Source organism: Acipenser ruthenus, chromosome 10, assembly GCF_902713425.1.
Source record: "Acipenser ruthenus chromosome 10, fAciRut3.2 maternal haplotype, whole genome shotgun sequence".
NCBI classification, from domain to species: domain Eukaryota; kingdom Metazoa; phylum Chordata; class Actinopteri; order Acipenseriformes; family Acipenseridae; genus Acipenser; species Acipenser ruthenus.
Window position 1 is genome coordinate 46,214,203 of NC_081198.1, and position 15,358 is coordinate 46,229,560.

The 15,358-nt window shown below is 35.9% G+C and overlaps 1 long non-coding RNA gene across 1 annotated transcript; it reads right to left on the reverse strand.

The window, feature by feature from the left end:
- Nucleotides 1-381: 381 nt before the first annotated feature.
- Nucleotides 382-9,786, reverse strand: LOC131738102 (uncharacterized). Its single transcript, XR_009329619.1, has 3 exons — nucleotides 9,623-9,786; nucleotides 6,038-6,233; nucleotides 382-666 (listed from the first exon to the last, which is right to left on the reverse strand). It is a non-coding gene; the product is annotated as an uncharacterized LOC131738102 (long non-coding RNA).
- Between the last annotated feature and the right edge of the window lie 5,572 nt (nucleotides 9,787-15,358).

Here is a 15,358-nt window from a genome sequence, read left to right on the forward strand (position 1 = left end):
AATAAAAGTGAAATTACTGGCATATATTCCTTTCTTTTTTCTTTTTCTGTGCATACTACTGCTTTGTATATTGTGTGGAATACGTGATTGTAAACTTGTAATACTAGTGCAATACTCTTTCACACAAATGTGTTATGATTTTGAATGTGTGGTTCTTAAGAATGGTATTATTGTCATTGCTTGCGCCCCGGCACCTCTCTCTGTACAAATGAATCACTGGTTGAGTGGATATCCATCATCCCCCACACCCCTCACTTGCAACACTTCTGATAAGAGGAAAAATCCAGGCTATCCATTCAGCTCTGGCAATGTGATGATCTCAAGGGGAACTGCTTGCTGAAACCTATCTGTCCAAATTCTAATATTGATTCTGCTATCATATTTGTCAGTCTGTGTACCACATTTAATATTGTGGATGAAAAGAAGCTTGCAACGCAATGCTGATAAGAAATATTTGAGGGTCATGTCACATTGAAGCCTTTATTGCATTAATTTATTGTTTACTCCGGGGCCTTATATTCTCCACTACAATAAATTTCAGGCAAGTTGCCCAACCCATAGTACATTTGCACACAGTGGAAAACTGGGCCCCAGGTGTCTTCTGTGCTTACAGATGGTTGACTTGGGAAATTCCTTTTCAAGGTTTTTGTCTTCATGTTGTCTTTTCTAAAGGATAAGAAGAGTCTTATTACAAAATGCAATGTACTTGATAATACAAAACTGTTTGTTTCATGGATCAGCATGTGATATGAACCAAGTGTATCTGAAAACAGGACTTGACAATAAGACTGGGCATGCATGACTTCTCTTGAGCCATTGCCTCTGAAGACAGTTCTGTTTGGTGCTATGCAATTGTATTCTGTCAAGCAGGTAAGAGTGTGTGTCATAGACAAACTTACTGTGCCAAGCTCAAATCAAAGTGTCCACTCTCCAATAATCGGAGAAATTACCGTGGTGGTCTATCAAAATCTGCTTTTATTCTGGGTGGATTTTATATGTCTGTGAGTCGCTGCCATGCAATATTGATTTTCTTATTAAAAAAGATTTGATTGAGATGATTCTGTTGAAACAAGTACAGCAGTTGGCTATCTAGCCACGTTCCCCTGTATGATGTGTGTACTCATTCTGAACAAAGCTGCCCTACAGTTCAAGCGGTCAGCCATAGACTTACGTAACACAGCCTGATAGCCAAAGCGTCTTTATGTTAGTAAGTGAATGTCAAGTAACTGCAATGAGAACCACTGACTGCAAGCATCATAACAATGCAGGAGGACAGAAAAAAAGGAGTCACTTTAAAATGAGGAAAGCAAGTGAATCCAATATAACATTGTAAAAACTGTTTTCAAATTCAGTCTGTAGTTTTATGAAGGAGAGGACTTATTTCTGTCACTGCCTGTGATCAGTCTCAATTCTAGAAGACAAATAGATAATTAAGATGGTATCCCCAGATGTAACCAATCATCAAATCAATGCCTATCCAAGTCACACATGGCAGTGGGTTTAGAATTTAGAGTTCACATAATTTCCTACATTAAAAAATGCCCCCAGAAAAAGATCTACCTAATTTGACGTCACATAACTTTGGTAACTTGTGGTCCACCAGAATACAGGTCTGTAGCTTCATTTCCAGGGGTACTGTTTGGAAGAACATATATAATACATACAAAATACTGTTTCAGATTCTTCTGATCTTTATTATGTTTTCATTAGCCGCGCAAATCAACAAGAGAACCGATTGCACAGTTTCGGTAATGTGTACAACTAACAGCTGGCAGGATATCACTGAGTACCACAAGATGGCATCAGAACCATTCTTACTAAAGTTAGAGCTCACAGCTTTGATTCTTTTGATTCTTTTTTGGTACAGATTTAGTAATTTTGCAGATAATTTTACTCTTCAATTATTGCACATTAAATGTGCAGTGTCCACCTCATGTAGTTATTATTATTATTATTTGTTTATTTAGCAGACGCCTTTATCCAAGGCGACTTACAGAGACTAGGGTGTGTGAACTATACATCAGCTGCATAGTCACTTACAATTACGTCTCACCCAAAAGACGGAGCACAAGGAGGTTAAGTGACTTGCTCAGGGTCACACAATGAGTCAGTGGCTGAGGTGGGATTTGAACTGGGGACCTCCTGGTTACAAGACCTTTTCTTTAATCACTGGAAAATGCAAACTGCATATGATCTTAATAGTAATATTATTGTGAAATATGAATTGTTCAACAGGAAAAACAATGTATTATGTCTGCATATATGACTTGTATACCAAATACTATTTTCTTTTACCTTTGTCATGTCCGACAATGTACAACATAGTACAAAAAGATTGACAGTCTAATTTTGTGGAACAATTATTTGCCTTTATAATACTAATACATCTTGTATTCTTACATGTACAGTAAAACCCGAATTAACAGAAGAGTCTGCTCATTGGCAGCTTAAAACAGTTGCCTGTATATTGCTTCATTTACTTGTATTCAGAAATAGAAAGTACAGGTTTTACTGTATACAGTATTTAAAATCTTAATGCTTTACCTGCTTTGTGTATACATAAAATGACCACTAGAGGGCAAGCTTTTTTTTTTATTGTGATACCATTAGTGATGCAATATCAGAATACAATAACTAGCAAAGGGGACCCCCACCTATTTGGTAAAAAGAAATGTACAGCTATGGACAAAGGTTTTGCATCACCCTATAGAATTAACACATTTTGCTTCATAAAGTCTAATGAAATCTGCTGAATAATGTTATTTGGTCTGGTGGTTAAAGAAAAGGGCTTGTAACCAGAAGGTCCCCGATTCAAATCCCAGCTCACTCACTGGCTCACTGTGTGGCCTTGAGCAAGTCACTTAACCTCCTTCTGCTCCGTCTTTGTTGAGATGTTGTTGTAAGTGACTGCAGCTGATGCATAGTTCATACGCCCTAGTCTCTGTAAATCGCCTTGGATAAATGCTTCTGCTAAATAAACAATAATATAGAGTTACATACCACTTTGTAATTATGTCTCAATCCTAAAATTCTAAGTGGTGCAAAACTTTTGGCCATAGCTCTACCTGGTCTTGCAACTAAGCACGAGTACATTTTGCCCTTGTAACATTAAATGCATCTATAAAGCAGTGGTTGGTGGTTCTTTTGTTGGTCCCAACACCAATCAATTGTTTTTATTCACAGGATGCCACATACTGCCCTACAGTATACTAGCTTCATAAGGAGTGGATCTACAGTTGTAGGTTAAATGATAAAAACCAGAAACCTATTATGTTAACGAGAGGAAAGCAACTGGTATTTAAATCATTGGCTATTGTTGGAGAATCTAATACAGGGGTTGGATTTTATTCAAGCCATAGCCTCAGAAGTGCTGTGTTGTATACTATACTGTACTTTTCACGTTTTCACGATAGTGGAGTTTGTTAGTATCACAGCTCTATACAAGACTGCTTGTACAGTCTCCACACTGGGAATACTGTATGCTGTAAACTTTAAATTCTTGTTTAAGTAAATGTAGCATTTATGTTAATCACTTGATTTTTGTGCTCCATATGTGAAAGTTAAAGTCAAAATAAAACTAATTTCTATTTTAAAGATAAGTTATCTTGCATCAGTAGTAAGTGCTTCTATTGTAGTCAGTTGGTTTCTTGTGACATTCATAATTTATAAGGTTAAATATAAGGTTTATATTTTGTATTCGTTTTTCTAAATATACTGTACTATAAAAATGTGTATGGAAACCTCCATTTAAAAACAGATTTGAAAAAAAGACAAGGTCCTATAAACTCAATATTCTATTGATGTATTCTGAATTTGTTTTCATCCAGGTTTAGACTACTTGGACAGAATGAACCTGTTCTTTTAGGATCAAATGAAAATGCTTTACAAGGACCTCCCTTTATACTATAAAGAGGTTGTGTACGTGTTTGAAATAGAAATGCTATTTAGCCTCCAACTGAATTTTTTTTTTTTTTTTTTTTTAAACCTGCTCAGCTCGACATCAAACATGGAGCATGGAGCTCTCCTCTTCAAACTGTCTTTGTTGATTTCTCTGATTTTATAGTTTTTTATGTTAGCACTGGCAGGTCTCACAATGTAAAATGTCTGTGCCAAAAGCAGATCCCAGTGTAAGCAAAAATCTTACACATACAGAAATATGTTAAGTTTCCTGAAAAGGTGTTTTTTTTGTGCTTGTTTTTATCTTTCACTTTTTATGTAATTACCTCCTAGTTCTCCGAGTGGTCAATTATATTGATTCAATTGCATTATTTATTATCCATGCGCTATTTTTTATTTCATACTGTTTATGCCTGTTTTAAGTATTTTAAGTTTATTTTTCTCAATATTTTTTGGGTGGTCCGACCTATTTCAGGCAGCTCAGGAAAATTTGTATTTGATTCTTCTATTCATACTCTCTTATTTACATTTCTGAGTTTGTGTCCTGTTCTGAATTGTGTAGGAACCCATAATAAAGGGTGTAATCCATAGAGTGGATTAATCTTTCATTTACAGGTAACTGTAACCACTAAAGGAGTACCTGTCTGAAGACCTGTGGTGGTTCAGTTTGAGGAGTAGCCTCTTTTAACAATGCATAATTTATTTCATACTAATTCAGAAGAGTAATATTTAAATGCGCCACAGTTATCAATATTTGACATTTTTATTATTATCATGTTAAAGGATGAAAGCACAGTTGATGAATGACTGTCATTAGATAGTTTGACAGTGTGTTTAAATTAATGCAGATCCCCAGCAGATATAGACTTGCTGACAATGCATTAGGGAGGGCTTTATGCCAATTACTTTCTCAAGCAACATACCCCTTTGATTCTGTAAATGTTTTTAAATAACAATGGGATACTAGAATCATGTGTTTCCATTTTCGACATTTTTGTTACATACTGTTATGCTGAAACTTGTAGTACTTATTATATTTTCTAATATATTAGTGTTCAAATAGTTACATATAAAGATTGTTTAACTATATACAGAAAACATATAAATAACCAGCTTAAATGTATTAAGATCAGTCTTGTCATGGTTGATAAATGGTCTGATAATCCCTTAACGGAGTAAAGACAGCCTTTTATTTAGTAAGTTTCAGAAATCTGTGTTTCAAAATCAAGTGCCTGCTTTTTAACGAAACCTCTTCTTTTTGAAAATGGTGACATATTTTACATTATACTGCTATGCAGTTCAACAATTCCAGCTGGTGCTAGAGTCATCTAGGCTGGATTTAAAGAAATTCTTTGAAATTCTTACAACTGGTTTCACAAACCCTGAGTACCACTAATCTTGGACTACCTTACCCACAGGCACACACTGTATCTACATCAAAGATTGTAAATATGAGTCCATTCCCTTTAAAAAGTACTTGGGTCTTCCAGTGCCACTGAGAATAGAACATGATCCACAGTGTAAATAAACACCAGGAGCTCCTAATGTCAGTCAGTTTAAAATAAATATGTGAATTTCAAAAACAAACACCAACAAATACAGAAGTGCTACTGCAATGTATCTAAATAAAAATGTGGCTTTTAAAATAACAGTTGCCTGTAGCCAGGGGTCAAACCTGACACTGTGGTGCTAAGATACAAAAACAGACATCAAGAAATAGCAGCAGTGATGTAACCTGGCCCAGTTTCAAACAAACTGCTTGTGATAATGTGTGGCGCCAGCTTGACTTCTGGCTCTAATATTTGTTGCTGGTTGAAAACAGCATTTGCCTCCCAGTGGAGGCTGTTCACTCATAATAGCTAATGATCCTTTATGATGCTGATAATAATCTTCCAAGCATGAACAGTAACAGACTTGTAGCTTTTTAATATTACAGAAATAAAAATACAAATATTGTTACTTTTAATGGATCAAATCGTTGCAAGCCTGTGTTCCTTACATCTGCATATCATGTTCAAATTCAAATGTGACCTTCCTGAAAGAGAGTCAAAAGCGCTCTTGCATTATCTTAAAATGTGCTAGCGTGTATAACCTTTGCAAGGAGACATTGTGTAACTTGTACTGTAGGATATGACCTTACCTTCTGCTGTTCTTCTTGTGTTAAAGCTGGGCTGCCCAAAGTTGTCTCTTCCACTCCTGGTCTTTGTTCCAACCCTGTTCCAAATTGTTTAATTGAACCAATTAAACCTCCATCCAGACCCTGAAGTAGTTCAATATATCATTGTACCAGTTAATCCTGGAGTGTACTGGCCATCCAGGACCATGATTGGACATCCCTGTTAGAGACATGTGTATTGCTTATACAGTAGAATTTCAATTATCTATACACTGATTATACACATTTATGCATTAGCCATGGTTTTTGACATTTCATAAATATATATTTTACCTCAGCTACATTTTCATTATAAAGGCCTTATAATGGACTGAAAAATATTAGGTTCTGAAGCGTACACTGTATAGTCATGTACAGAGAAGACATTACTCTGAAAGGTTTGAAGTGTATATCAAATTGTACTGTGTTTTGTATTTGCTCTTATTAGGACTGAAGTCATTGTATTTTGTATCTTGCTCTTAATTGTACTGTAATTCTTTATGTATTTTTTTATATACAACTGTAAGTCGCCCTGGGTAAGGGCGTCTGCTAATAATAATAATAATAATAATAATAATAATAATAATAATAATAATAATATTAAAATCAAAAGTGAAATATGCATATAAATCAGATTTTGTTACAATGAAAAGCTACATAGGAGTTCTATATATTATAATGGTGGTATTAAAGGAGACTTGGGATCTAGATGCTGTTGGGAATCTTGCTCCTATGTTGAGTTTCTATGGTTTTGTTTCTCTGACTAATATATCTCTATGTTAGCTTCCTTAAAAAAAGCTTCTTTGCTTTTGAGTTTAGTATGTATAATATTTGGATTTGTTCTATAGTATACCATATCATGCATATGTCTGTTGATAAGTATACATTGGTCACACTTTAGTTTAAAATAAAACACATTAAAGTTATTAAAGTTTTGATGATTATGAACAGGGAATAATGGTTTATAACAATGACATTTAATTTAACCATTACTAGTATGAAATCTTTATCTTATGTTTCATATATATATATATATATATATATATATATATATATATATATATATGTAATAAATAGATTTAACTATTGCCGTAACATCCCTACACCACAGGGAAATAGTCTCCCTCTGACATGTGATTGGTTCACATCACTGTCAGTCCCGGACCCTTTTCAAAGGAATCCACCACCCTTCCCCTACACTCCTGACAACAAGAGAAAATGGCTGAAAGTGAAAAAACTGCTGAACATCGATTCTGTGACTTAACAGAAAATTAATTACAAAACATACTACAAAAGAAAGATGATCCAAACACTAAAAAGGTGATTAAAACATCACTGTCACTGTTTTCTGACTTTCTAAAATTCAAACACATATGACAGCCAGGATCTAAACACAATACTAAGAGAGTAATATGCAGCAGTCATGAAGCCAGACCAGAGCTGTACGCCAAAAAGACTTTGATAACTATTCGGTATTAACTTCAAAAACATTTTCTGTTATTTGTTTATTTAATGTATCAGCTATATTTAAACAAAACATATAAAGTCATATTTACTATCCGACCTTGCCTCACTTATTTTCTTGACTGATTCATATATTAATGCAATATGTATTGCACACTCAGCTCATAATGGAAAATTAAATTCACCTCGGGAAGACTATTGTTACCTCCAGGGTGCAATGCCTGCGGCTTCAGGCATTATAGCCCCCTGTCTTCTCTCGGGGGAATAATTTTCCACTATGACCCACCTCTCTTCCATATTTCCTATATATGTCTGCTTATTAATTCCTTACTTACATATCATTATAACATTTTATGGCTATACCCTGTTATTTTATCAAATAACTGTCTAATATTGTTTATAACTATTGTCGAAGTTTAAAATGACCTTTCTAAAGTGAACTACTTTGCAAGGTGTGTACTTTGACACTGGGTAAAAAAATAATAATTACCTTGTATCAGTGACTGTGATAAGTGAAGTTAAAAAGTTCAATTTATCTTCTTTTGTTGCTTTTTGTTATATTATAAGAAATATTTAAGCTTTTATTAATAAAACCATGGAGAGAGATAAGAAAACTTCAATAATGCAGGTGGCTGACTCATTCTTTTCATTAACTGACCTTCACTTTGGAAGATCCTAATTGAAACCAGCAGATTTTATGACAAAATAAAATATTATTGTCAGCCAAAAAAAGAACTCTTTATGATTGCTAGCTCCTATGGTCACGATATCCTCAGGCATGACCGTGTCTTGGTTCCACAGAGGTCACAAGATCCAATTGGTGTGATACGTTGTAACTAACCTGTTTTAACAGGGTCTGTTTAATTCCTTTTTTGTCGTGTTCTTTAGAGCCTTTTATGACGTGTCGTTATAATTTAACAGTGTCAACATTCAAAGTAACTACATATCATGTGAGTAGTTCAGACCCGATAAGAAACTATCATCATCCATGCTTGCTAAGGAAAAAAAAAAAAAATAAATAAAATAAACAAGTTTGCTGGTGCCAGAATTTGATGCTTCTCGCACTATAGGAGGTACCCTGGCGCTAGAATCTAGCGCCATAGCACCAAATTTGCACCCCTGTGACAGTTGGCGTCGCTTTATTGGGATGCCTCAGGAAAAGGAAAAATATCCAGAATAAGTGGCTGTCCGAAAAATAAGAGGCAGTTGAGACAACCTTAGTCATACTTTTTGTTTCTAAATGAAAAGAAAAAGAATGAAATCCCATCACATTATGATTAAATGTTAAAACATCATTTAAAATACGAGTCAATGTTTGTTTGTTTTTTATTCCTAAACAAAATGAATCGCTGTTTTTTATTTCTACATGAAATTAAAAATAATTAAATCACATCTTATCACAAGGCGAGGCACCTGCGATGTTGACATGGCAACTTTCTTTGCAACAGCAACCTGAGAAACCACAGGAGACTCCTCCTTCTTCAAGAGTTCAACGTGGTTTACGCAATTTATGCAAGTCACAGCGTAATCACGTACTTCATCATTTGAAAATACTGTATCCCACTTAAACAGAGTGATGTCCTAATTAAACGACATAAATAGCATTGGGAAGAACCGTCTCCCAGAGTTGCATTCCATTTAAGCAGAAATCCTGATTATCAGTAGCCCGATTAGGCGGTGTCGACTGTACAAATATACTCTGTTGAATTCTGATTAGGTAATAATGAGTTCTTGATACATTTCACACTTATCATGTCACATATATTTTAAATGAGAGAAACAAAATGGCTTCCATAATAGCATTTCTTTGAGTTACATTGCTGCTAAATGTGACGCGTCATACAATGTCCAATACAAGATCTCTGGGGTCAAGCCGACTACGTCACTCATCAGGGCTTTCATTTAGACTTTGGAACCCCACTGACATACTTCAGATGGTCAGTGTAGACACATAACCATAGGAGAGTCACATTATTCTTTCAATATTTGATAGAAAATGGCTAGATGAGCTAGCTAGAATGATTAAGCAATGTTCTTTATTGTATCCAGCACATGGAACTTCTGTGTACTTTCATACAAATAAAGAAACTGAATTGTGATTCGTACCTTATCCCTTATGAGGAATTCTGATATCATTCCAAAATGTCTCCTGCTCAGAGAAGGCTTCCCTGCAGCTGGTGCCCTGCCAAGATCCCTTCTTTGTGATCAACAAGCTGTGCAGTTGGCAGCCGTCCCCAGGAGGAAAACAACTCTTCAAATGGCCAAGGAGCTTGACTCCCTGCTGGGTGAGATCTGCAGAGTTATTGCATCATTACTGGAGTTGTTTTTAGATTCCATCCTGGCCACCAGTGTTGGTATGCAAAGTTAACGACCTCTTATCAGTTACATACAGCACCTCAGGACACCAGTGTTACTGATGGACCCAAGTTATAATATTATGAAATGCGTCAGCATTTTCAGAAGTTTTGTATTATGTTGGTTTATTAGTCACAGCTGGACAATAAGTGGGTTCCTATTTGTCAGTGTATATCCTCATTGACTGGTTCATTGGGCAGAGTGATGGGCTTAGGGCAGAAAGTAATGGAGTTAGCTGTGACACGCAGCATGACAGAATCTGAGTAGTTCTAGTAGTTAAAGGGTACACTAAATCCAATATAGCTTTAAAGTGACTCAAAATAAAGTTTAATACTCCTAAAAGTGGAGTCCCCGAATGGCTCACCTGGTAGAAGCGCAGCAGCGTGGTGTGCAGGGTGAGTCATTCAAATCATACAAAACAATACATTTCCTTTTTAAATAATTATACACCAATACATTTTTAAATCATAACAATCCATTCACCTCTGATAAATAAACACACATTTAAACAGCCCCCTCTCATTATGTGCAGGGATTTTACTCTGCCACAATGTGTATATATATATATATATATATATATATATATATATATATATATATATATATATATATATTGTGAGACAGCAGGGAGGGGGTTAAAACCTCCCTGCACAGAAAACATGTGAAAATGCACACTGGTTTTAGTTTAATTGTATTTGTTTATTCTTAATTTAAATTGGTTAGTTGTTTTATTGTTTAATTATCCACTGCACCTGGTGGTTGTTGTTAAATTAGGACCAGGTGCAGGGTATTTAAGGAGTGAAGCCAGTGTGCTCCCGGCTGCTGAGTAGAAGGAAGCAGGAGAGGTGCTCTGCTTCTGAGCAGTCCGGAGAAAAAGGTGCAGTTTAAACCTGTTAAGGTTTGGGGCAGGTAAACGGCTTAGCCGTCCTGCGAGTGAGTCAGGTTCCAGTGTGTATAGTAAGCGCTCCAAAAACGCAGTTAGGAGTTTGTTTGTGTTTTGTTTGGTTTGTAATTAAAAAGAGCGCAACCGCGCGTTTAAAATCCATTTCTGTGTGCTGGGTCGCAGTTCTTAAAGGGGCAACGAACCTGAGTGAGTGGCAAGCTCGCTCACAATATATATATGACAAAATGAGGAAAACATCTATTACAATTACAAAACTTTTGAAATATTGAATATTTGTTTGTAAATTGTCCCAAAGGAAAATGTCATGTGTTAAATGAACCAGAAATGCTTTTCAAGATAAGTTTCTTGTTATTAGGATTTACAATACCTTTTCAACAACAATCTGACCCTATTACATGGCCTTTCACTTGATTACTGAACTTAGATGACTTTTATTTTTAAAGCTCAAAGTAATCTTACATTTTTATTTAAACACACACGCACAACCTGGTTTTAGGGACAAAAGGAGCCACACTGGCAATCATAAAACCTATTACCTAAAATCCCCCCGGTAAGTCATAAACTACCATGCACTATCCTACACAATATCTCAGGGCTACAATAATATACCAGGCTCCTGCAGTCTGATATTTGGAAATAGCAATAAAACATTTAATTAATGTATTTGTGAATTGTATTCATAATTACATCTTAAAAGCTAAAATAAAGCAATTCTGTCGTATTCCAATTTCATTTAATTAAAATGTTTGACAGTATGCTGTATTATAGGCTTGGAGAAATTTCATTTTATATGGACCTTATTATATTTCTTTTTATAAGTCTGGATTTTATAGCCTGCTTTGAAAGAACAAGCACATACAAGGTCAGCTTTGATTGGAAATGGAAAGATTTAGTCTGTAATTAATGTTTTACTTTATGAGAAACTTGCTGTTGGCAAAGCGCCACATTTCATCTTTTGTAAAGTTGTTATATATATATACTCAAAGCATTCCTGTTTGCATGACACAGAGATAAAGTTACAGATTCTTTCTAAAGAAGGTACTCTTCCCCTCAGGTGAGAGAAAAGTAAAACTGTCAACCACATAGCACGCACTTTTTATAATTATAACTTTCATGGAACAACATGGACTGTTCAGTTCAAATCAAAAAGTGGGTTATGGTACAATTAAATACATAGGGTACTGGAAGCAACTTGTCTGTCAAATGTGTATATGTTTCAACTGGTCCTATTTTCCACTGTGTTGTAATGAAAAACCATTACTGTCTAGTGGTGGAGGAATAGTCTGTGCAGCCGGGGCACTTAGGGGGTCCTGGAGGGGTCCGAAAGACTGGGGAAAAAATACTTAACAGTGATAATATCCTTCACATTTATATTTGTAGATGTTACCTCCATATTCATATCATTGTAGCTACCAGTACCAGTAATTGCGTTTTTATTCCCCGTTGTTTCATCAGGTACAGCTATTCTCTTAATTATGTTTTAAAATTAAAATTAGCTTCCTAACTTTTTATTTTATTCCATCGTAACTGTTTTTGCATGGAGGCTGGTATGAGGCACTGTGTTTTATGTTTCGTTGGTGTCTCTTTTTCGAACTCCGCGACCTCTTGTACTTTAGCCTAGCAGTCTCTCAATTTTGCAAAACAGTTTCCTATTGTCTTCATGGAAGATTTTGGGGTACTGTTCAGCAATCTTTTGCAGTTATATTCTGCAGTTATATTATTATTATTATTATTTATTTCTTAGCTGACGCCCTTATCCAGGGTGACTTACAATTGTTACAAGATATCACATTATTTTTACATACAATTCCCCATTTATACAGTTGGGTTTTTTTACTGGAGCAATCTAGGTAAAGTACCTTGCTCAAGGGTACAGCAGCAGTGTCCCCCACTGGGGATTGAACCCACGACCCTCCGGTCAGGAGTCCAGAGCCCTAACCACTACTCCACACTGCTGCCCTATATTCTGTGTGCACCATTCATCTGTTCATTCAAGCTGTTAACGGGTGCTGCTGGGTACCAAAATAAAGTAAAGCAAATGAACAGGCCTGTATTTATGATTGAAAAAAAAAATAAATTCTGTGCGAGAAAATTTCTGTAAATTTCTGCGAAATCCTGGAGGGATTAAACTTGCTAGTGTAGTGTATTATTGGAAGTAAAGTTGCACTCAAAATGCAATTCAAGTAGGTGAGTAGAAAAGTGTTATCTTAATACATGTAGTCATGTACTATTTTATACATGTTGACATTCTGAGAATAAAATATTGTTAAATATTGAACACTTGACTTGGCATGTTTTATGTTTATAAAAGTAATACATAAAGGTCGGGGCCCACAATAAGGTCCTGCACTGGGCCCATCTTTCTCTTCCTCCGCCTCTGTTACTGTTGTCCACTTTATTGACACGTTTTGATTGTGCATTGTTTTGCTAGTGCGAATAAGTTATTGTTTTGTTCAACGGTTCTACACCCAATCGAGTAGTCGATTTGCATTTTGAAAACCTGAGTACAAATAGCTGTTGATATTCATGTTCAAGTGCAGAATGCTGTCATGCTGCAGACAAATTTACTCATTTAGGAAACTAATGTGAGCAGCATATTTTCCTAACTTCTCCATTCAATTATACAGTGCTCACTTTGTTATTACCAGTGTCTTAATGTGATGTCTAATTAGTGTAATTACAATTTACTGCTAATTGTATCAGCCACTTAGATGTGATTTTATGTATTAAGCGCTCTCAATCCCAAACCCTTATTAAGATGTTTATTCAAACAGGATTAAGTCTTGTTGCAGATGTCAAACCCTAAGATTATATCAAGTGCCACATGCTGTTATTACTTGTGTAGTTATGACACTGGAGACTCACAAGTGAGCTCTTTCCAAAGAGGAGAACATGACCTGCAGAAGAATCCTAAAGAGATTACTACAGTACATGACAAAAGTTTGCCAAAAATGGGTAATTAAAATAAAGTATTCCATGAACTGCATGCACACTTGTTTTTGCATTAACATACAGTACAGTAGGAATCCCATTTCAATAGTTAAAACTCCCAAGAAGCTTTATGAATATGCCGCTTGAAAATGTCCTTCACTTCATAAAAAAAAATTATAGCCCCCTTTTATCTGTAATAATATATTTGTATAGTACTGAATTGATCCATATTACATAAAAAAAAAAACCTTCAGATTTATGGTTTTCATTTATTGCAAGCTTGTATAATTCAAAGGTAATGTATGCTGAAGTTAATAATGCATAGGGTAATTTTAGGGCCTTTTGTTCAGTGAACATCCTGTCAATTGACTATTGAAAAGGTAATAATAGCTTCACACAGAGATTTATATTTCAGGTATTCATAACTCTATGAAACGCAGAAGACCTGATTCCTTAGCTAATAGCTACTCATTTAAATGATTATGACTTTTTGTAGTCAGATGCATACTACTTATAAAAATCCAACATGGCAAAACCTTACTATTTTCAGTTTTCCATAACTTACAACGATTACACTTAGAGCAATACTTATTTTGGCACTTATTTCACATATGTTTATTTTACAAATTGTACTCGCAATTGTGGCTTTTCATAAGTGTTGGAAAGCAGTGAAGGATTCTGAAAAGTTTTGAAAAAGCAACAAAAAGTTCTGGTAGTTATCCAAGCTTTATAAGAACTTTCAAAATGTGTTGATTTTTTTTTCTTAAAATTTTGAGTGATCAATTATTATTTTTATTTATTTTCTCCCCCAATTTGGAATGTCCAATTATGTATTTTCTCCTCACTGTAGCGTCCCTCCACACAGCACAGACGTTCTGAGGGCGTGTGAGCGTCCTCTGATCTCACAAGCCTAAAGCCAGAATTGCTTTTACACTGAGCAATCCAGAGTGTCAGAGCCCATGTGATGCCCCGTTTGGAGACCCCAGCAAAGTTCGGCCTCTTTGCACAGCCCGGACACGAACTGGCACCATCCAAGCTGTGTGACTCATCCTGCGCTCCCAGTGGCAACGCTTTAACTGGATGAGCCAAATGACCAAAATGTGTTGATGTTTAAGAGACTCCGGTACACACCAGTCAAGATTGGTTCTGGCCTACCCCATTAATGTGATTCTTAACTCAACTTAAGAATCTAAATATAGCTGGCCTGGATGTCTGCCAATTTTCTTCAGCTGAACACTAGCAAATCTGAACTCCTTCTGGTAGGATCTAAAACTCAAATTAGGAATCTAAATATAGCTGCCCTGAACCTCAGAAACTGTCTGCTGCTGCCTTCCCCCACAGTACAAAGCCTTGGTGTACTTCTTGACAGCAACCTCTCCTTTGATGCCCAAGTCTCCTCTGTAGTCAAATCTTCCTTCTATCATCTTCGAAACATCTCCAAAGTCCACCCTTACCTTTTCCTTCCAGATACGGAGATACTTTGTCATGCATTTGTCTCCTCTCGACTCGACTACTGCAACTCTCTATATGGGGGTCTCCCGGCACACACCATAAACCGACTGCAGCTAGTCCAGAATGCCGCTGCCAGGATCCTTACCGGATGTAAAAAACGTGATCACATCACCCCCCGTCTTGTCCAGCTGCACTGGCTA